The sequence below is a fragment of the Pinus tabuliformis genome, chromosome 6 (genome assembly GCF_031772625.1).
Source record: "Pinus tabuliformis cultivar Carrire ecotype Pingquan chromosome 6, CPIR1, whole genome shotgun sequence".
Classification (NCBI taxonomy): domain Eukaryota; kingdom Viridiplantae; phylum Streptophyta; class Pinopsida; order Pinales; family Pinaceae; genus Pinus; species Pinus tabuliformis.
The window spans coordinates 895,779,174-895,802,512 of NC_142292.1; the positions used below are offsets into that span (position 1 = coordinate 895,779,174).

Sequence of the window (23,339 nt, forward strand, 5' to 3'; positions counted from 1 at the left end):
CCTTAATAACATGTATATCTTTCACCTCTTCTTTACATATGCTTGCAAATTAGTATTTCTCATCCTAGTCCTATATGAATGAGCATGGCTAATGGAAGCAATAATGGTGTCTAGCAAAGTGGTGAGGAAAGATATGATGACTCTTTAGAATTCCTGAGCCCACTAATTAAGTTTATGATGTTATCTAACGTTTGATTGTTTTCCATGTATGGGTCTCATTGAGCTGCTTAAAAGTAGGGATTGGGTTCAAATTAAGGTTTTATTCCATCCTAATAGAATAAACAATATATTTAAAAAATAATAATTTTTTTTACAAACTATTTAAATTTGTATAATAGCTTCCCTCTTGTAAACAAAGTTGTAATTTTTTATTTTTTTTTTCAAAGAAAAGAACATGCATTGTGTTACACATATGTGCATGGTTTTATTTTATATAATTAGAGTAATATATATGTATATTTATGTTTATTTTACAATTTACTTAATCAGTTTTATATTTTTCTTTTTATGATAAGTTATTGATGAGTTTAAAAGCAAAAATAAAATTATAAGAAAATATATTTTCTATTTATTAAAATAAAATAGAAATGTGCAAATAAATTTTTAACATTTTTTTTTTTGCATTTATCAAAAGTATCATTTGATCTAATACTTTATTTTACAAATACTATATTATCTCTCATATTAAGCACTCATTTACAACCACTACAACATAGTTCTTATATTGAGCCAACAATTATGTTTACACTCATTTATTGACACTACAACATCTCAACGCAATAAAGATAAAGAACATTAAAAGTGAGATGTTAGTAAGAATTTAAAAAGTGGAATGTTATTAAGAATTTAAGATGATTTTTTTAAAGTAATAATAATTAGAAAAAATAGTGAAGAGAGATGAAAAATGGTGAAATATTTAATGAAATTAATAAATAAAAATATTACAATGTGAATATGATATGAATATGATGATAGTTGAATTGAGGTTTCTGTGATCCATAACAATTATAAGAAGAAATTTCGGGGTAAATCACATTCAGAAAATCTATGTTGACGCGTTTCGAACCCACCAGTGTGGTTCATCGTCAAGACAAGTTTTGTGACGACCAAAAATGTATAGTAGTTTCTTTATCGATATACAATATTCCAAACGATTCACACGTACTGCCTGAAATAAAATATTAACGCTACGACCAACCACATATTGGGGTGTTACACGCCACGAAATCACTCGTTATGGCTCTTTTATTGACACACACATATATATTCCATGCTTTTGACTACATGTTTTGCTTTACTAGTGAATCAGCGGTAATGCAAGACCGTTGACATTGAATGACATAAAGACATGGACATAAGTAAACATAAAGTTCTCAGATGGCAAATAAATGTTTTGATTTATTACATTGAGTAATGCTTGGTAGAGGGCTAAACCTCGTTAAATTTTTTAATTATTTTTTTACAAATTTATAATTATTATTATTTTAATAATTATTTGTAAAATATAGGAGTATAGTTATTATTATTTTAATAATCATGTGAAAATTGTATTAATATAATAATTATTATTTTAATAATTATGTAAAAAATGTATTTATGTAAAATTGAGTGTATTTTTAGAATGAAATTTATTATATTTATTTATTTGATTATGTGGATAATGTCTTGTTGTAGCGGCTACAACTACCCTCCAAAATTTTGGCTTACATGAAAATTTCGAAGCCTACCTTAGATCCTGTGATTGATCATCCATGGTCACTTGTTGGTAAGCTGATGATTTCAAGCTCCCCTCCTTGATCCTAAGAGTTGCCCATGTTCTCATCTTTATGTAGCATGTGTCATCATTGAGCATAGGGGTTGTTGTTTGTCATGCAAAGGGAATGTTGTCATGTTTCAAGGGAATTGTGTGTGTATGAGTGGTTTTCATCACATAGACACGTTTCATATTCAATTCACACACTCTTGTCACGAAGGTTGTTACATCAAGCAAAGTATGTCTTATGCATTCTAGATGGTCTACGTTGTGTCACTAAGTGTTTGTGTGTGATCACAATCAAGCCCTATCAATGTTTACATATGTTTCACTGATCTCACACTTAGCCATTTTCCCGAGCAACCTAGCCTCATCTAGCTTCTTGGAACTGTGTGCTTTGCTTCTACAACCATCAAGCTTCCTCCCTTGTTTGCTGAAACCCTGCGGCCTGTAGAGACACCAGCCTCCCTTGCCTGTTGAAACCTTGCAGTGCATAGAGACACTAGCCAACACTGCTCTCCAAAAATGCACAAAGGAGTCCAACTACACTGCACTCAGAAATTGCGCAGAGGTGTCCTCCCAGGAACCCCATCCCGCAACAATATCATGTGCCTCAAAATTGCGCAATGTTGTCCAAGCTACCCTATCTGCCTTACATGCATAAACTGCGCAGACAGGCCTCCCAGGGCGTCATTCCGACAACAGTGGCTGTCTGCTGAAATCGCATAGATCTACCTCTCAGTGACTATAGGAAAAGGTGACATGTTGAAATCGCTTCCAAGGAGTTATGGAGAAGGACCAAGGAACCAAGTAATGGAAAATATCAGGACTGCGTGCAAACTCCGTCAGATGCATGCTCATCTTAAGGGTAAGTGAAGAACACCTTGAAGTACACCTCTTAGTTGAGTTTGTAGGACGACTTGTCAATGTCATATCATCTCGTCCTCAGTAACATGCATGTGCATAAACATGAAAGGTCATTGTATGTGTTTCTTCTACATGTCTTGCTTCCTTTTCACTTGTTCAACTAACTATCGTCTTCGACATGTTGATTACTATGTCACGCTTGCGACCTTGTTCTGGTGATGTTGAAGGTTGTGTTTAGGTTGTGTTCGCTATGTAAACATCTATCGCACTCACACATGATGTTGTAAGTACTGTCGCGCAAGCATCATCACAGTCATCTGAATGTCTATCACAAGTGTCGTGCTTGTCGCTTGCACCCATTGGTTTGCCACACTGAGTGAATGTTGTCATGATGGTTCGATGTGTCTGGTCGTCAAGTCATGTTGAGTGTGTGTTCGCAAGGTCATACATGTACGAAGTCACTCGTTTACACACTTAGTAATTTTGTCGAAACCCTGTCGACTAGACCACCCTCCAATAGTTGGACATTTGTTGAGCTGCATTGCGTAGTTTTAGCTCTTCGTGATCATGTATTATTGCCCACAATTTCACAAAGCTTGAGGCTACCTCCCAAGTAGTATACACTGGGCAATCCTCGAATCGACCCGACTGACTGTTACCCAGAACATCGCAGAAGTTGCTCAACAAGTCATCCCAAACTGCACTGCCGGCAAGCACATCAACCGAGCCTCTAGCTAGTCAACCAGAGAGTTTGACCGGGCAATGACCCCAAGCCTCACACCAAAAAATTGTAGAGAAGCTGCCAATCATGCATGATTCCGCTGACTAAAGAAATTGCGCAGACATGTTGGACAAACACCCTGTGTCTGTCACTGCACTGCCCTAAAAAATTGTGCAATTTTTCCAGCCAGTTAGCCGGTTTGTTGCTCACCCAGAAAATTGCGCAGTTTTCATGAGCAGTCTCCCATCTACCCAACATCCCGCTTAGCTCAGAAACCGCGCAACGATGTCCACCAAGCTAGCCTCTGAGCTCTGCGCAGTTTTTTCCAGCAGCCTCCTGTAGCCCGCTACTAGCTCCCTAGAAAATTTGCGCAGTTTTTGTTGCTAGTCTCCCCCTGCTGTTTGCACTGTCTCCCTAAAAAAACTGCACAGATTTGCTCTCCAATCGAGCCAGATCCTGCGGAAAGTCACTGTTGATCCATATTTCCCATCTCAGCCTCTCAGTGACCTCTGCGCAATTTTCATGAACAGTGCCTGGAGCCCGCATCCAGGCTTGAAATCTGCCTTGCGCAGTTTCAGAGCCTTTTCCTCTCTCCCAGTCACCTGCATCCGAAAGTGAATGACAATGCATCATGGTAGACTAGGAGATTTTTAGATTTGATGTCGTCTCGTCATGAGTGATTGTAGATATAGGTACATGGATGAGATATGATGCGACGACAAACATGATGATCAAGGAACGCATGCAAGGAGACTTGTTTGCAAACGGGCGAACACATGAAGCATGCCAAAGTACAAGTGAAGGAGTGACATGCACATGTAACATAAAGCGAACACGAAGGCCATCGAAGAGTTTGCACACCTTGCAATGCGGAGGTGAAGCTATGATACACCAAGAGCACATCCATCACTCAACAACACTATAGCTCGACATGCACACCACTAGCAGCATCAACACACTAGCTCTATCGTGTCGAGTCATGTCGTGAGTCATCTTAGCCACACCACTATTGCGGGCCACATTGTTGTAATCAATGTAATGTAACGTGGAAGTCTGAGAGACCCACATGTAAATTTGAAGAGTTATGTAAGTCAAATAGTCATGAGGGAAGTCGAACAGTCACAAGGGCCAATTTTACCCCTTGGCTATAAATACCCCTCATTTGTACATGCAAAAGACTTTTCACCTTGACTCTTCCCACCTTAAGAGTCTGTAATCATTTCTTTGAGGAGCGAGCAGTGGCTCCAATGCCCCGCTATCGGGGTTAATGATGTAATGGTGTATGAATTTGTCTTGGAACTTTCGCTTAATTCAGAATCATGTTAACAGACCAACACATTTTCACACATGTATTGTATTCGTTTGTAAGACTATTCTTTGGATGCTTGTAATGCATGTTGCTTTAACTTGTATTAAGACTGTTGAACTATTTTGGTTATTTTAGTACATATGCTGTTGGAAATGTGTTGTATCAGTTTCTATCATTGTCTCGGTCGTGTGGGCTATCCCGCCAGACACTCAATAGATTTATTATTGTAAACTTGTTATAATGCTCGTCACACTCGTGTGGACTATTCTGTTGGGTGTTGTATGTGCTATTTGTTCACCTTGTGTTTGTGACTGCCGCATCTGTGTGGACTACTCCTCCGGAAGCTACACATGTCCTAATGTGTTGTGTGTCTCTAGCAGAGCTAGGACTATTCCCTTTCAACCTGAGACTGACTTCCACCATCTCCCCCTGCAGTGAAAGAATTTTGACACAAGCAGCACTAAGCACTCATCAGGCACGCGAACCTTGTTGTTCAAAGACAAAGTAAACCACTCTCACGTGCTAACAAGTAAGAGATAAGGCATATATTTAAGATAATGGCACTAGGCCATCGTACCAAATGGGACTCCTACACCAAACGGTGTGAGGTCTAGTTGTGACTTCATACTGGGGAGATCCCCTGAATGTTGGCGGGTCCAACACCATCAACATGTCTATTTATCTTTTTAAGCAATATTGAATATTGTATATAAAGTATTATCATAGCCTTTGCCCACAAGTGACTAGTGACTACTGTGATATTTGGTTTTGAGGGTATTTTAAGTAATTGTTCAAAATCTACCATCTTTTTATTATTATTAACATAATTTAGTTTAGATTAGTTTTTAAACTCAATTATGTTTATTTTAGATAAATATAATTTACTTTAGATTGACATTTAAATGAAATTTTAATATATTATTATCTTCTTAATTAAAATAATTTTTTTCTTTTCAAACAAAAGTCTTATATTTTTTATTAATCATATATAAATTAATAGATATATCTTAATTAAATATATATGTGCATGACCAATATCACATAACTCTTTTATTGTTTTTCACTTTAATTTACCTATACTTAAACTAAGCGGCAGGGAATAGCTACTATGTAGCATTTGTTTAAATAATAATATAGTTAAAGTTTGCTCTATAGCAATAACTGTGTGAGATCCTTGGGATATATTGTGCTTCTCCAAGGATGTTGAGATTTTATCAAAGGAGAATGGAATAGCTTCAGCCAAATGGTGCGGAAGGAAATATTGTTCTACCGTATGGGCTTGATCTCTTGAGTAGTTTTCTATAGAGCGTCAATTTTGTTCTAGTGTGTAAGCCCTTCTCCACGAAAAACAACGTCGACCAGGAAGGGTCGGCTATGATGTCATTGTCATTTGCTACGACGTTGTATTTGTAATTTTGTTGCATCATTATTAAGGAAGGGTCTATGGAAGGCATATCCAAAACATATGCATGGCCATCTGGTCTGTAGATGTCACATGTCATGAAACTAGATGCAATAATAGCAATAGATAAGTGGATTATTATTATAGGCTATTGGCAGATGACGAAAGTATCGAGATTAACCTTCCCCTTAATTAACACCTTTAGCATAATTATGTCACAGTGTGACATATAGGATCGCTTGTATGGTATTATTCTTGACCATACATAACAATTTTTGCAAATTTTTTTGGGCCTCCAAAGTTAACTATAGGTTGAATTTTTGGCAGGATGGCTTACGTCGGCAGGCACTATCGCATTAGGGCTCCAAATCCCTAAGAAATGTGTACGAGAGACCTGTGGTGGTCTGAAGATGCTTGGAATGCTTGTATGTCCAACAATCCATATTGGTTTTGGCATTTATCTCTTCAATGGTTGAGATCAACACCACAAGGAGCTCAACCACTTCTACTCTTTTGATACAAAATCCTTCTAGTGGAACCTCATCTTTGAAGTAGACGAACCACCCCACAGGAGCTAGCATGCAATGAAAAAAAATAATAAACAAGTTTATGTGTTCTGCAGGTGTGGGGAGAAGGGCCACATAAATGATATATGGGTGTTCAATGTTGAGGAAGGGAAATGGAAGGTGATCCCTGCCCCACCTCTGGAGAGAAAACTGGTGCCTAGGGGAGGATCGAGCTTGTTTTAGCCATGGGGGCTTCACTGGGGGAGAAATACCATACCAGGTGCATTCGTATTGGGGGATATATATATTGAGGAAAAAATGATATAATATATTGAGTATATAATAGGGGGTAAAGGGTTTGTATATTGGTGGGTATAAAAGATGGAGCTCAAAGTTAATGAAAAAATACAAAAGGGTATAAAAAAGTGTCGATGAAAAAATGGATACCTACAATATCTAGTGAAAGTATGGTTTTTTTAATTGGGAAGGTATATTGGGTTAATATTGGTAGGGGGTTAAATAATGTGACTTTTAGAAGTATTTTCCAGTATGTAGTCAAATTAAGGGTATTGTTTAGTATGCCATGAATGCATGTGATATGTCAGAGGTTCAATAAGTGAAGCCCTCGTGGCTGTGGTGGACAACAAGGTGTGGGTTATCTTCAGTATGACGACAAGCACGAGCTTCCAAACATATACTACTTCAACCTATGCACAAATATGTGGGAAGAGATTGAGATTAAGGGAGAAATCAATCCCACCCCTCATAACATATTTGCTTATGTTGCCATAGGAAAATACATCGTTGTCTATGGAGGGGAGGTCGATTCAAGGACCCAAGTCATATGGGTGTTGAAACCTTCTATGATGATGTCTTCATTCTAGACATTGAGGTGATCGAGTGGATCCAAGTTGAAGATGGTGGTGGTGAAAGTCATCTTGGACCCTGCGGATGGTCTGTGTTTTATGTAGCTTCATGTTGTGGGAGTAAGAGATTGGAGGACATCTTCTTCCTTCGGTTGGTTGTTGAGTATTACACATATATATCCAGTACTTGCTATCTGATAACATCTAAAGAAAGGGATATGAGTAGTTTTTCAATACAATGCTTAGCTTTCATAGGGTGAAGGGCATATAGACTCTTTTGTGTAGTTTGGCATTGTTCCTTGATGTTTTCTGTTGTAAATGATAATCTAAGGTTGTTTGTGAGTTTCAATTCGGGGTTTTACCAATTTATCAAGTTGTTGGAGCTTCATCCGGTTATCTTAACAGTGGGCTATAAGAGGATTGAGAGCAATGATATGTTTTATGTTTCATTCAATTAACCAACAATATGTTTTGGCTTCTGCAGTGTAATGTGTATTAAGTTAATTGTGAATTCAATACAAAGTTGTAGGTGCCTAATAAGAAAATATAACTTTCTGCTTATCTCCCATGTGATCATGGAATCTTGACTGATTCCTTTCTTTCCTTACTGGGTATAAATGTCGGTAAGGTTACTAGCACCATTGGCACACAATTTTCCTTCCACGCTTGCAAGTTGGTGGTCCTTCTCGACCTCCATTGCCAAAGCCTCGACTATTGCAACATCAATTTTCCTCTTCCACTATTTCTCTCCTATAGTTTGAAGACCTTGATGCCCAAAGGACGACATGCAAGACCCCATGACCTTACTCCAAATGCCTCTTCTTAGTACTAAGAGAAAATATCAAGGTTTACCCCCCATTTTTCTCGATAAAGGATGCCTCGTAGAATACAAATAAAGAAAATAGAGCTCGTGACAAGTGGTCTTTTTATGAGGTCGTGAAGGTATTAATGAAGAGCTATTTGTCTATGGATTGCCCATCCGTCCACTTTGCCTTGAAATGTTGTCTGGATAATTATTTACCTTGAAAAGTCATCCAAATATGGCAATGGCTTACCATAAGTTATCACATAAATATCCAATTTTAATTTTAATGTTAGAGTAAAAGTTTTTTATTCAAATTTTTGGACTTAATTGTGGATATATATTTTTATTTCAAACCAACTTCAAGATTCTATGACTGGAGATTTTGATTTTGATTTTTTGATTTGATTTTATTTTATTTTACTTTTGCCGTTTATAATTAACAATATGCGGATGCCATCCCAAGAAATTAATTATTAGCTTTAAAGTTATGATTTGAATGCCTCATCTTTTCATTTTCAAGTCCTAAACGAAGTTATGAACCACGTCGAACTGTGTCTGCGGCTCTAGTTCAGATCCATTGCATGTTTTCTCCATAAGCGGTAACTTCTATTTCCCCTGCAAATAACCTATTTTGTTCTTTGTTTTGCGAGATGTTTGCGTTTGCTAGCCTTTAATTTTTATCATTAGCGATCGGAACTTCTGGAATATTTTTCTTTTGTGTCTCTTTTAAAGGCCGTGGACTTTCTTTGGATTTCTCTTTGGGCAACATTTGAATTTCCTCGACTTTAGGATTTGTAAACCTAACTTTTTGTTCACCTGATTTAGACGTTTAAACCTAAACTTGCTTCATGATGAAGATCGTTTCTATAATATATGTATATATTTTTTGAATTTGGGATATTATTTTTTGTTGTTACGTGCCATTTCGGTGACATATATTTGTTCTTTTATACAATTGTTATAGATTAAGCCTTTGATCAAAGGTAGACTTGGGGTGTTTTATTGGGTTTCAATGTTTATTTAAGCTATCTTCTTGACCTTACTAACTTAGGCGAAACTTTATTCCATCTAAGTTTGTATTTGAAGCTTTTGGTTAGGCTATTAGAGGTAAATGGCCGGTGTTTTATGTGGGTTTGTTATATATATATATATTAAAACTTGGCATTATGAGCCTAGATTGCGATTAATTATATTTTCATTTGATTTGTTGTTTTAAAGGTGATTGTTTCTCTTGGGAAATAGAAATGTAGGCTTTGGAATCGGGACTTGGTCATTAATTATTTTTTAATTTAATTTCTTCCCTTTCTTGATTTTCTGCATTAGATTAGTCTCTCTCTATACCCTGGAATCATAACTTGGTCATTACTTATTTTTTATTTAACTTTCTTCATTTCCTTGATTTTTTGCATTAGTTTAGTCTCTCTAATATGGATTCCATTTAGTTTAAGATTCTGAATATAATGGATTCTTCAATGTTTAATCTTAGCTTATTGAGTCAAAATTAGAAGATCGTTTCTCTCTTTCTTGTATATAAAGAATGCTCTTCACATTTATGATGTTTAAAATTGTGGTAGTTTCGATGGATTTCAACCAACACATCTTTCTAAAACAAAACTTTGAGCATACATTGAATTTTTAGCCTAAGAAGCAACAAGTGATCGCCTTTTTCACATGGGTCAATGGCTACATTTTTTATTTTATTTTGTATGTATTTATTCAACTGAAAATTTATATTACTATAATTTTCAGGAATCTTTCTACAAGTGATTAAGAAAGCATTGGTCTTTTTCCTCTTGTACACATGATAATTGTGGAACTTTAAGATGAAGCTAGAAATGACTGCAAAGTTTTATGGCAATGTAATTAAGGGTTCTTTCACCAACTAAATTTGGAATTTACCCTCTTCTTTGGCTTGTATCAATATACTAAACCATTCTCTTCCAGTTTCTGATATTGATTGGTAACCAAAGTAAAGGAGAAAGGATAAGAACTTAGCACTTGATACAGGAAGGAGACTTTGGAAAGGGAAGTGTGGGCCTAGAAAGGCACAACAAAATATGTCTTGATCTGTTTTTTGCAACTTACAACACAGTTACCATGATTGTTCACTGCGATAACAAATTAGGGCATCAAATTTGGACATCATTGATGAAGTGAATGAGCACTCATCATCTTTCCTCAACCGGTGGCAACTACTGCCAAGATTCCTTTTCATGTTGCTCTGACTTCCACTAGTTCTCTTTACACAAAATGACAGTGTCATATAATGTTTTTCATCATATGTATATTTTTCATAATATTAAAAAGTTAAAAAGTTAATTCTTATATTAATGTTATTTTTACAATATTTTTTATAATCATATTTAAAAAAAACATTATAAACATGATTAAATTTAAGAGAGTAATTTATTAAAAAAAATTAATTTCATCTTATTTTATTTTATGAATTAATACATTATTTCAATTATCCATTAATATAATTTTTAATTTATTGATATATTTTTTATTCCAAAGTTATATATATATATAATTGTTGAAAACAACATAAATATTTTCAATATTATTTTTAAAGATTAATAAAGAAAACAATATTTAAAATATTATTTTTAAAGATTAATAAAGAAAACAATATTTAAAATATTTTTTTTGAATTTTAATTTTAAAATTCATAATATATATATATATATATATATATATATATATATATATATATAATTTATTTTACGTAGGTAAAGATTATATATATATATATATATATATATATATATATATATATAATCTTTACTTAAGTAAAATAAATTATATTGTTGTTAATCTTTAATCTACCATGGGAAAGCAAATCGTCAACAAAACTAGGATTCTTAAGATATGGAATGCTGAATGTGCATGCCATAAAAATCTAATAAAGTTTTCAAAAAAATCATTTTAAGTGAAATAAAAATGTAATTGAAATTTTAAATATATAAATTTTCAATGAAGTCCTTTTTTTAATTTTTTTTTTTTTTTTTTCAAATAATTTCATCTTCACACATATCATTTTAACCAAATAATCTAAAAACTATATGCACATAATTCATGTATACAAATAAGTAGTGACATGGCACCACATGGCTCTTGTTGGTTTATTTTTCTTTAATAGCAATAGCGCTAGATGTTGCTAAGGAAACATCTGAAGTTAATAGCATATGGAGAAAGAGCATAGATGAAGATAGGTGTGATAAGTTACAATTTGAGTGAGAGAAATTTTAGTATTATTCAAAAAGGTCTTGAAATCCGATGTTAAACAATGTTAGGGTCCAACCCTAACCCCCTTATTTATGTAATAGGTTCGAGTCATAGTTATAGTTAGTTAAAGAGTCAATAAAGCCCATATTAATAATTGTAAGTGGTGGACCTGCATTTAAAGAAGGGACCACAGTTAGTTGCAAAAGGGCCATGGTATTAAATAGATGGTATTAATAAGAACCATGGTACTGACCCATGGTATTGCATGTATGAATCCTATATAAAGGATAGAGACTCCCCTTGAGGAGAGTCGTGTCTTATTTTGCAATTGAGGCCAGCTCTATTGGAGGTTGCCCCCTCGAAGAGGCAAGTGAACATTGCTTTCATTTTTGAATAATAAAATACATGCTGTTATTTCTTATTGTTCTGTGTTCTGGGTATATTTCTTCGCATACTTGGTATTTTGGTATCTTCTTGTAGGTCAAGAGCATAACAAGTGGTATCAGAGCACTTTCCAGGGCCGGTGGGATCTCCATTTTTAGTATTTTTTTTTGGCTAGAGACGTGTTCCAGCGTCTTTAAACTACGGGATCTGTCATTGAGCACATAAACATGCGGATTTGGGGAGGCATGCATGCAGGAAATACAAGAGGTGGTCACGCTTGTTGGACTCGCTTGTAACCCCTGTGGGTACCCCTTCGAGTAGTAGCGCATTAGACAGAACTGCGCACGAATTGTCTTCCAAGTACCCTTTGGGTATATTGGAAGCCCCCTAGGCTCTCTTGAAACCTCGCCATAGATAAACCGTCGGTCGTCTTGCTGCTACAGTACACCGAGAACAACACTCGGGGAGATTACTCGCGCATACGATAGGGTAGTCGGGTTGTACGACTAAGGGTACGGTTGATCCTCCTTGGTTAGTGCCCTGAAAGATTGGGTCGAGTACTACTGTCAGACCCTTATGTATATTGCGATCTGTAGCACCTGACACTCCTTGAGACCATAGTTCCCTTGTCTCTCTCTAGATCACGCATCATCTTTTCCAGATCAGATCTAGCAGGTTGGGTTCTGTCGTAGCCGCAACAATCAGTTCCGCCATTCAGATCTATCAGATCCACCAATAAGATCTATCAGATCTGACATTCAGAGTTTGAGACCCTCCCATGACGCTTATAGGAGACTTAGCCCATAAGAATCAGGTCAACGGGCTAAGCAAGGTGGTACCATTCACTTGTCAGCATCAAAATTTCGGGTGGTCCCAATTTTTTTTTTCACAGTAACGACAAGTGTAGGGGATCGGTGCATGGTACAAACAAGAGCTCAAGCTATGGCCAATGAGAAGATCGACACCCTTGAACAAAAGTTGGAGGCATTAACGAAGCAGATCCAGACCTTAAATCACACAATCACAAAGGGCAAGTCGGGGGAACAATCAGAGGCATATACTTTTAATGAAAACCTTGAGGGTGAGTCTAGCCATTCTCTTCACTTCTATGGAAACCACCAACAGTCCCAGCTTCGACCACCCAAGCTGGACATGTATAAATTTGATGGCTCTCATCTGGCCATATGGATAGCACAAATGGAGCAATATTTCACATTGAATCACATCAAAGATGATGCGACTAAGCTAAGTGTGGGAAGCCTGTACTTGGACCAAGAAAGATGGCAATGGTGGCAGTGGCATCAACGCTGCTATGCAATGCCACTGACTTGGTAGATATTCTCAAAAGCCCTTTCTGATCGCTTTGACCATGAATCTAACTTTTTGGGTCGTCTTACTAAGCTCCGACAGACATGCACAATGCAAGAATATATTAAAGCCTTTGAAGCATTAGCCTTCCACACAGGAGGTCTAGCAGATGAATTCTACTTGGAATGTTTTATTAGTGGTCTCAAAGATGCCATACAAGCCCACATCCGACTACAACACCCAGTCTCATGGCTGGCAGCTTGCAAGATAGCTCGTGAAGTAGAACGCACATTAGCGGCCCAGTTGACTCGTCCAAATTTCATAGCCAAGGGATGCCCCACCTAGGCTTTGAGCACTACCCAAACACTTAAGGTTCAAAAGGTGTCACCAGCGAAAATGGCGGAAAGAAGAAAGCAAGGATTGTGTTACTACTGTGATGAGAAATACTCCCCGGAGCATAAATGCAAGGAACCCAAATTCTTTCAAATTGATGCTACTGATCACAGATCATTTGAAGAAGCCCCACCATTGGAGGGACCAGAGGAGGAAGACGAGGACAACCAACCGGACAATGAGCTCCTAGCTACACCTAAAGAACCAGTTATCTTGCTTCATGCTTTGGCATGAATTTATTCTCCCCAAACTCTCAAAATCAGAGGTTTTATTAAGCATCGCCCTATAGTAGTCTTGATTGATAGTGGCAGTACGCATAACTTTATCCATCAAAGAGTCGCTGAAGCAGTGCATTGTTTTGTCAAAGCAGTCTCTAATTTCTAGGTCTAGATTGCTGATGGGGGGATAATGAAATGTGAAGGATGCTGTGAAAATGTCAAACTTCAAATGGGGGATTATCACCTAAAGACCTGTTATCACCCCAAGAAACTCTCCTAGGTTGTATCTCGGAGATGCTCGGGAACATTACAAACTCAACAAAAATGTTGGAAATGGGTGGATGAACGGAAGGAATGATGCATATTCAAGCCAGATAACCACTTCTACTATGCTTAACTCCAGACATGGGTGAACACCCCCAGACTACAAGGCTTTAGACCACCAATTACTCACAGTTTTAGGATTAGGTGAACATGGAGAATACTGACCACACCAGCAAATGCACAAGACCATGTGATGGCCGGCTGCAACTAGTAAAGAGGTCTGCAAATCTGTTTCCTAATGCATAGACAGGATGACAACTCTCTGGCACTAAGTAAACAGAAACCTGCATAACACATTCAATGATACATACCAAATTCTAACATAGAGGTGGGATGACAACCCCTCTAATGCTAAACATCAAGAGCACATGAAAAATGCATAACAGGCACAACCTAGAACATAGTAGAAATGGAAAGTGAGCAATTAACAACAAAAGAAGCTTGTATTAGCTGAAAATGAAGACTAGACACTGCAAGTGTCACAGTAGTTACAGTCTCCAGAAGTTGAACCTTACATCAAAACAACAACCATCAACCTTTATTACATCTGTGTTCTAGGTATATATAGAGTTTCATTACAAAGATATTCTGATGCTCAATGCGTGGAGGGGTCATAATGGACCACCAACCGCTTTAACTCTTTGATGGAGTCTCTGCTACAATCTGCGTGTTTTAATGAACAAAATTGGCCTTTTGAGATACTCTGCTGTCCTTCTTGAATAGGTGGAGTGTTGAATGAAAGAAGCTCCATAAATGATAAATTCCTTTAACTGCTCAAGGTTTGTACTTTCCTTCCTCGGCCATGCTGTCTCTTGAATGAGGTAGTTGAAGATTAACTATGCAGAGTGCCGAATATTGGCCGCCTTCTTCCTTCAGATGCACGGGACAAGCCAAAGACATGAAAAATGCATGGGGAATGAATGGAGGGCAGGGAATAAATGTTAGCCGTTGGATCACATGGATAGACGACGAAGATCTATCGGTGAGAGACATTGGGAGGAAGTGGGGCGGAGTGATTATGAGCTGTCGGATCACATGGATGGACGTCAGAGATTGATTTGCAGGAACTATCGGGAAGAAGTGGGAGCGGGGCAGTCGTGAGCTGTTGGATTTGGACGCGACGGATTTGACGGTCATCCGGCGGGAAATATATGCGGAGGTTAACCAGTGGGGAGGGGTGTACGGGCGGTAAGCAGTATTCCCCGCACCGCTATCGGGGTTGGGCGTTAAACGTACACATCTGAGCGATCACAATAGGAGGGCGACACGTGGCGGATGGGACAACCAAAAAACCACTTTCCCCGCTGGTTAACGCGCGGGAAAATTATGGGCGCGGGAGGAGCGATTATCGTTGGATAGAATGAATGAACGGCGGATGAAGGAATACACTATCGGGAAGCGCAAAAGGCAGAAAGACTAAGTTATAGGCAAATACACTATTGGAGGCGGAAAGCGGACTTGAAATTTTATACACGGGAGCAGTGAGTCATATCGGGTCCGCCCTTCAGGTCGCTGTCGCATATCGCACTGCCCCAAGGTTCCTTTGTATTTTGTTTATACAACGAAAACACACAAAAATACATTGAAAATGGGCTTTGGCGGACGTGAAAGATTATACATTTTGCATATGAAACCCATCGGGTCCAGGTCTTATCGCATCGCGCACATATACATAAAGGCCCTGCCCCTTTGGTCTCCGCCGATAGTGATATAGCGATGCGATGTGGGCCGTCGATCCGCGCGCGCGATCGACGGTCCACATTGCATCGCTGATCGCAATCGCTCAATGCATACTGTCTGCGCCGATTTGCCTCCGCCGATGCAATCTGCTGATGCAATCCACCGATTAGATTCGGACCGTTGATCGGCCAGATCTAACGGCTGCTGTGCAATGCCCAGTTTAAGCTTGCGGAAATGAATTTGCATGATTTTAAAGTGTTTTGGGCCTCCTGATAGAGTATTTCCGCTCTTTCAAGGGCTCTCCTCTTGCAACTATTTCTATTGGTGGATGACCTTTGACAAAAATTAGAGATTTCAACAGCATGAATGGATCCATTGGCATGATTTTTAAGCAGATTTGCAAACTTTGGGAGTGTCTTGGATCCATTTTTTATCCTTTTGTGCACCACCAAGCAGACCAAGCCTGTCTCTGACCATAGAGAATCCTCGTTGTATAGCAGAGCTAACACTGGCTCCTTCTGGGGATGAGATCCTCCCTGTGAGGTCTCAAGAACTTGCAGATCAATGCCTTTCCTGTGAAAAACAAATTAGCAAAATTTCCTAGTGTTCCATTGGGCATGGAGTCTACTTTGCTTACACTAAACTGATAGAACAAAATATTTACAACTTTAAGGCCAAAAGACCTTAAACAACATAAATTTTCAGAAAACGCCCATTAACTGGGCCATCAAAAACTGCCTCTCCTCCCATACTTTTTAGGATGAAGGTGTCGTTCCCTTGAATTTGAGAAGTGATAAAAGGCCCTGTCTAGAAAGCATCAAACTTCCCTTGATTGCCTTTGTTTTCCTTCAATGCATCCCACTTCAGAACTAAGTCTCCAACCTGAAAATTATCTGATTTTGCCTTCTTGTCATAAGCTTCCTTGATCTTCTTCTGATGTGCTATAGCCTTTTCAACCAACTGTTCTCTGATTTGATGTACCTCTGCCAAGTCAGTGATCCTTTTTGTCATGTCTTCTTCCTCACTTTGTTCTTGTTCAATCAGAGGAAGGGGTAGAGGGTTTATTGGCCTCAACTTCTGTTTGAAAGGGATGGTGTCTTTCTGCAAAGGAATTTTGTGCGGGATGATTTTCTTATCATTCGTTTTCAGGTCACTATATTCCCAGGCAAAGACATCAGCAAACTGCCTCATTGAATTACAGTATTCAGAACATTTGTCAACAGACAGATGAGTGGACAAATTTACATATCTAGGCTGACCGGGACTCCCTATATCATGCTTACAGACTGTAGACTGATCTTCATTTTGGACAGCTTTATAGGGCACATCAATCTGGTCAAACAGTCTTTCTAGAGGAATTAGACCCTTAGGTATATGATTGCTGGGAAGCTGGACAATACTATCTTTGCCAATTTTATTTCTAAGCCGGGATTGGGGGCTTTCTTCCAAGGCTTCATTCTCTTGGTAAATTTGCATTTTAGAGAACTCATCAATGACTTGAAGAAACCTATTCACTTCATCATCATCATCAATCTACTCCTCCTCAGCCTGAACAATTGGTTTCTTGAGCTACAACGAGGCCTTCTGAGACGCTTCAATTTGGAGGACATGTGCTCCAAAATCAGTATCCACAGCATAAATAAGATGATTAGAAGGATTCTTCTCCTCATTGATGATGTGTGCCAGCTGTGCTTCTTTGTATAATCTCCTGCTTCCTCCTCCAAAAATTGGGACAGTGGCATAAGATAAATCATTCTGCAATGTCCCACCTAGTCTCTTAATCCATCCTCTTGACAACAACATGCCAAATTTGGGAGGGACATCTGCTACCACAATGTCCATCACCATGCTCTTCATGGGCAGCTGGGTTAGGGTAATGGCTAAATCTTTGATCAATCCTAGACACTTTACTTTCCTTGAATCAAATGAGAATAAATCATGATAGGGTCTGGTGATATCAAGGCCTAACTCTTCCATGACAGCTTTTGGCATCAGATTGTGGCTAGCCCCTGTGTCTAGCAGGAAATTGTGGAGGATTTTGTCATGAATAGTCAAGGAGACATAAAAGGATGGAGAATTATCATCAGCAGGTTCAGTCATTGGGCTAAGCACAACTGTAGGTTTATCATCTTGCAAATTGACAGAGTCAGTGGAGGTTTGTTTGTCTTTCAGCTCAAGAGCTTCAAGGATAGGCTTTCTAAACACTTCACTCTTTACAAGTTCTAACAGAGGCACATATATTTTTAACTTCTGGACTTCTGCTTCAAAGCTGAAAGGGGAAGGTGACTTATCAGAACCTCTTACCTCTTGAGCTGGAGCTTTGAGGATGATTGGATTAGCTGCTGGCCCTTTCTGTCTAGTATTCTGTGACTCTGTTTGGACAACAGCTCTTTGGGCAGGATTCTCCTTGACATTGTTTGCTTTTGACCTCAGATTGTATTTTTGCTGTGCCTCAGTTTGTATAATAACCTCTCTGTCCCACCTTTGACTATCTTGTTCATGCAACAAAGATTCTTCGTATGTAGCCAAAGTAAAAAAGGGAACACTGCCTTTATCTTCTATACAATGGAATTCATCTTCATCTTCAAATTTTTCCTTCTCCATGACTACATTTTGAAAAGGAGCTTTAACTTTCTGATCTTCAATTGGTTCTTTACCCCTCTGAATGATTTGTAACTGTTCATTTTCTCTTTTGAATGGATTTGGATTTCTTGGAGAAAATGTGTTCTGCTGCCTTGTCTTTCCTGAATTCTGTTCAACCTTCAGCTTAGATATTTCAGCAGCCAATGACTCTATCATCTTAGTCATTTTGTCTAATTTGGGTTCTAAGGATGAAGCAAAGGAAGAAGCAACCTCACCTCTCTGCCTCCTTCTATCAACATGACTCTTTAGTTTTTCTGCAGCCATAATATTAGATTCCACCTCTAGTGCTGCATCCTGCATGTTAGCTAGAGTGGCACATCTTCTTTCTCTCAACAACAGGCAGAAATCAGAGTCAAAAGCATTGGCATAAGTGAGTTTGGCAGAGGTGGGGGTAGGCTTTACCTCAGCTATTATCTTACTATACATACGGTTAAATCTTTTATTAAAATCAGGCAATGATTCCCCATTTTCCCTCTTTAGGCTACCAAACTCAGTATGATAATATAACAAGTCCTTTTTATCTCCTCAATGCTTCAAAAATGCTTCATCTAAGGCTTCAATATCAGCAATAGATCTAGGGGGAAATTCTCTGAACCACTTCCTAGCCTCTCCATCAAGGCTCTGTACAAAAACTCTCATCCAAACATCATTTTCACTTATATCTAAGTTATCAGCATAACTATAGAAAGCCTTAAGGTGTTCTTTAGCTATTACTCCCTCCGTGCCAGTGAACTTGGGCATATACTTCTGATATTCTCCTGCAGGCATAGCGTTCAAAGGAACGGGCAAGACCAGAGGTCCATAATTGGCAGCTACAATTCTTTCTATCTTCGTAGGTGCTTGCTGTCTTGCCATGACTGGGGTATGTGGAAGGAAACTGGCAGGTTGAGCAGCATGAAACAATGAAATGGATGACAGAGACAAAGGGATGTTCTGGACTTTATGGGAAACTTTCTTTGGACTGAGATTCAAAGGGGAAGTAGATGGATAAGGAGCTCTATTAGTCTCTAAAAGAATTTCTTCACTAACAATGCTGAGCTCTAAATCTTCAAACTGTATATTGTCAGCTATAACCTTATCTTTCAGAGATGCATAAGTTTTCTTAGGCTTACCTGATCCTGATGCTCCTTTCTGTGATGTTTTCTTCAACTTGACAATATTCTCAGGGTCAGGCACTGGTTCAGCTGGTGATTTCTGAGGATTTCTTTGAGTATGCCTCACAAACTGAGCCAGGACTATACTGTGGAGTCGCCAAAGGTTGGTCTTCCTCCAGTGGAGTCACCAGATAGATGATTACAACTAGAATATGTGTCCAAACCTTGTCTATCATCAAAGCTTGGAACTGTGTTGTCTCCCAGGGAAGCTGAGCTTCAATCTCCTCTCCCCGGCAACGGCGCCAATTAATGTTATCACCCCAAGAAACTCTCCTAGGTTGTATCTCAGAGATGCTCGGGAACATTACAAACTCAACAAAAATGTTGGAAATGGGTGGATGAATGGAAGGAATGATGCATATTCAAGCCAGATAACCACTTCTACTATGCTTAACTCTAGACATGGGTGAACACCCCCAGACTACAAGGCTTTAGACCACTAATTACTCACAGTTTGAGGATTAGGTGAACATGGAGAATAATGACCACACCAGCAGATGCACAAGACCATGTGATGGCCGACTGCAATCAATAAAGAGGTTTGCAAATCTGTTTCCTAATGCACAGACATGATGACATCTCTCTGGCACTAAGTACACAGAAACCTGCATAACACATTCAATGATACATACCAGATTCTAACACAGAGGTGGGATGACAGCCCCTATAATGCTAAACATCAAGAGAACATGAAAAATGCATAACAGGCACATCCTAGAACATAGTAGAAATGGAAAGTGAGCAATTAACAACAAAAGAAGCTTGTATTAGCTGAAAATGAAGACCAGACGCTGCAAGTGTCACAGTAGTTACAGTCTCCAGAAGTTGAACCTTACATCAAAACAACAACCACCAACCCTGATTACATCTGTGTTCTGGGTATATATAGAGTTTCATTACAAAGATATTCTGCTGCTCAATGCATGGAGGGGTCATAATGGACCACCAACCGCTTTAACTCTCTGATGGAGTCTCTGCTACAATCTGCATGTTTTAATGAACAAAATTGGCCTTTTGAGATACTCTGCTGTCCTTCTCGAATAGGTGGAGTGTTGACTGAAAGAAGCTCCATAACTAATAAATGCCTTTAACTGCTCGAGGTTTGTACTTTCCTTCCTCGACCATGCTGTCTCTTGAATGAGGTAGTTGAAGATTAACTGTGCAGAGTGCCGAATATTGGCCGCCTTCTTCCTTCAGATGCATGGGACAAGCCAAAGACACGAAATATGCATGGGGAATGAATGGAGGGCAGGGAATAAATGTTAGCTATTGGATCACATGGATGGACGGCGGAGATCTATCAGCGGGAGAAATTGGGAGGAAGTGGGGTGGAGTGATTATGAGCCGTCAGATCACATGGATGGACGGTGGAGATTGATTTGCAGGAGTTGTCGGGAAGAAGTGGGAGCGGGGTGGTCGTGAGCCATTGGATCTAGACGTGGCGGATCTGACGGTCATCGGGTGGGAAAGATATGCGGAGGTTAACCAGCTGGGAGGGGCGTACGGGCGGTAAGCGGTATTCCCCGCATCGCTATCGGGGTCGAGCGGTAAACGTACACAGCCGAGCGATCACTATAGGAGGGCGACGCGTGGCGGATGGGATAGCCAAAAAACCACTTTCCCCACTGGTTAACGCACGGGCAACTTATGGGCGTGGGAGGAGCGATTATCGTTGGGTAGAATGAATGAACGGCGGATGAAGGAGTACACTATCGGGAAGCGCAAAAGGCAGAAAGACTAAGTTATAGGCAAATATACTATCGGAGGCGGAAAGCGAACTTGAAATTTTATACACAGGAGCAGTGAGTCATATCGGGTCCGCCCTTCAGGTCACTGTCGCATATCGCACTGCCCCAAGGTTCCTTTGTATTTCGTTTATACAACAAAAAAAACACAAAAATACATTGAAAATGGGCTTTGGCGGACGTGAAAGATTATACATTTTGCATATGAAACCCATCGGGTCTGGGTCTTATTGCATCACACACATATATATAAAGGCCTTGCCCCTTTGGTCTCGGCTGATAGTGATATAGTGATGCGATGTGGGCCGTCGATTCGCGCGCGCGATCGATGGTCCACATTGCATCACTGATCGCAATTGCTCAATGCATAATGTCTGCGCCAATTTTCCTTCGCCGATGCGATCTGCCGATTGGATCCGCCGATTAGATCTAGACCGTTGATCGGCCAGATCTAATGGCTGCTGTGCAATGCCCAGTTTAAGCCTGCGGAAATGCATTTGCATGATTTTAAAGTGTTTTGGGCCTCCCGATAGAGTATTTCTGCTCTTCCAAGGGCTCTCCTCTTGCAACTATTTCTATCGGTGGATGACCTTTGACAAAAATTGGAGATTTCAACAGCATGAATGGATCCATTGGCATGATTTTTAAGCAGATTTGCAGACTTTGGGAGTGTCTTGGATCCATTTTTTATCCTTTTGTGCACCACCAAGCAGACCAAGCCTGTCTCTGACCATAGAGAATCCTCGTTGTATAGCAGAGCTAACAAGACCCACATGTTTGCCATCAACATGGGTGGGTGTGACATTGTCTTGGGTGCTGAATGGCTCCGCACACTCGGCCCAATCACAATGGATTTCTAGGAGTTATATATGAGCTTCAAGCAGAATAACCACACACAGACCCTCCTCTGACTCCAGGCAGGTGCTCCTATGATCAGCTGGCATAGGATGGAAAAATTATTAAAAATGGGCCACAATGGAGTTATAGCCAAATTTAATGCCATCCAGGCCTTCCAACCCACTTCTCTTCATATTCATCCTGAGATGCAATAGGTCTTAAACAACCATCTGCAGGTCTTTGACAAGCCTCATGAGCTTCCACCCTCGAGAGGGGAACATGATCATAGCATTACTTTGGTCCTAGGGGCACAACCACCAAATGTGTGTCCATATAGATATCCTTTCGCCCAAAAGAATGAAATTGAAAAAATCATCAAGGAAATCCTGGAAGCCGGTGTCATTCGTCCTAACATTAGTCCTTATTCATCGCCTTTGGTCATGGTGCTCAAGAAATATGGGGAATGGCATATGCATCCAAACTTCAGGGCCCTCAACAAGCTGACGGTCAAAGATAAATTTCCCATCCCGATTGTTGATGATTTGCTTGATGAACTAAATGGGGCTCAATTCTTTACTAAGCTTGACCTTCGCTCGGGCTATCACCAAATTTGCATGAAAGAAGTAGACATTCCAAATACTGCTTTCCGAACTCATGAAGGCCATTATGAATTCCTGGTCATGCCATTTGGTCTTTGTAATGCCCCATCCACTTTTCAGAGCCTCATGAATCACCTGCTCAAACCATATCTCAGAAAATTTGTCCTTGTTTTCTTTGATGACATCCTCATCTACAGCCTCACCTGGGAAAAACATCTTCAGCATATAGATATGCTCTTGCAACTACTCTGGAAGCATAAATTATTTGTCAAATTGTCCACGTGCTCTTTCGGCATGGAAGAAGTTGAGTATTTGGGCCACATTGTGGGGCGTGAAGGTGTCAGGGTGGATCCCAAAAAGATCCAGGCAATGCAGGATTGGCCTCAACCAAAAACCTTGAAGAGCTTGAGAGGATTTTTGGGTCTCAATGGCTACTATCGCAAATTTGTCCGAAATTATGGTCACATTGCTAGACCCCTCACTCACCTTCTCAAGAAAAATTCATTCCTCTAGAATGATGAAGCGCAACAGGCATTTATAGCTCTAAAAAATGCCATGTGTTCCACTCCCGTATTAGCACTACATCACTTCACCAAATAT

At 39.3% G+C, this 23,339-nt stretch overlaps 1 pseudogene; it reads left to right on the forward strand.

The window, feature by feature from the left end:
* The first annotated feature begins 6,513 nt into the window (after window positions 1-6,513).
* LOC149261812 (phenyl-N-(sulfonatooxy)methanimidothioate sulfolyase-like) overlaps window positions 6,514-23,339 on the forward strand; it is an 86,384-nt pseudogene continuing 69,558 nt past the window's right edge.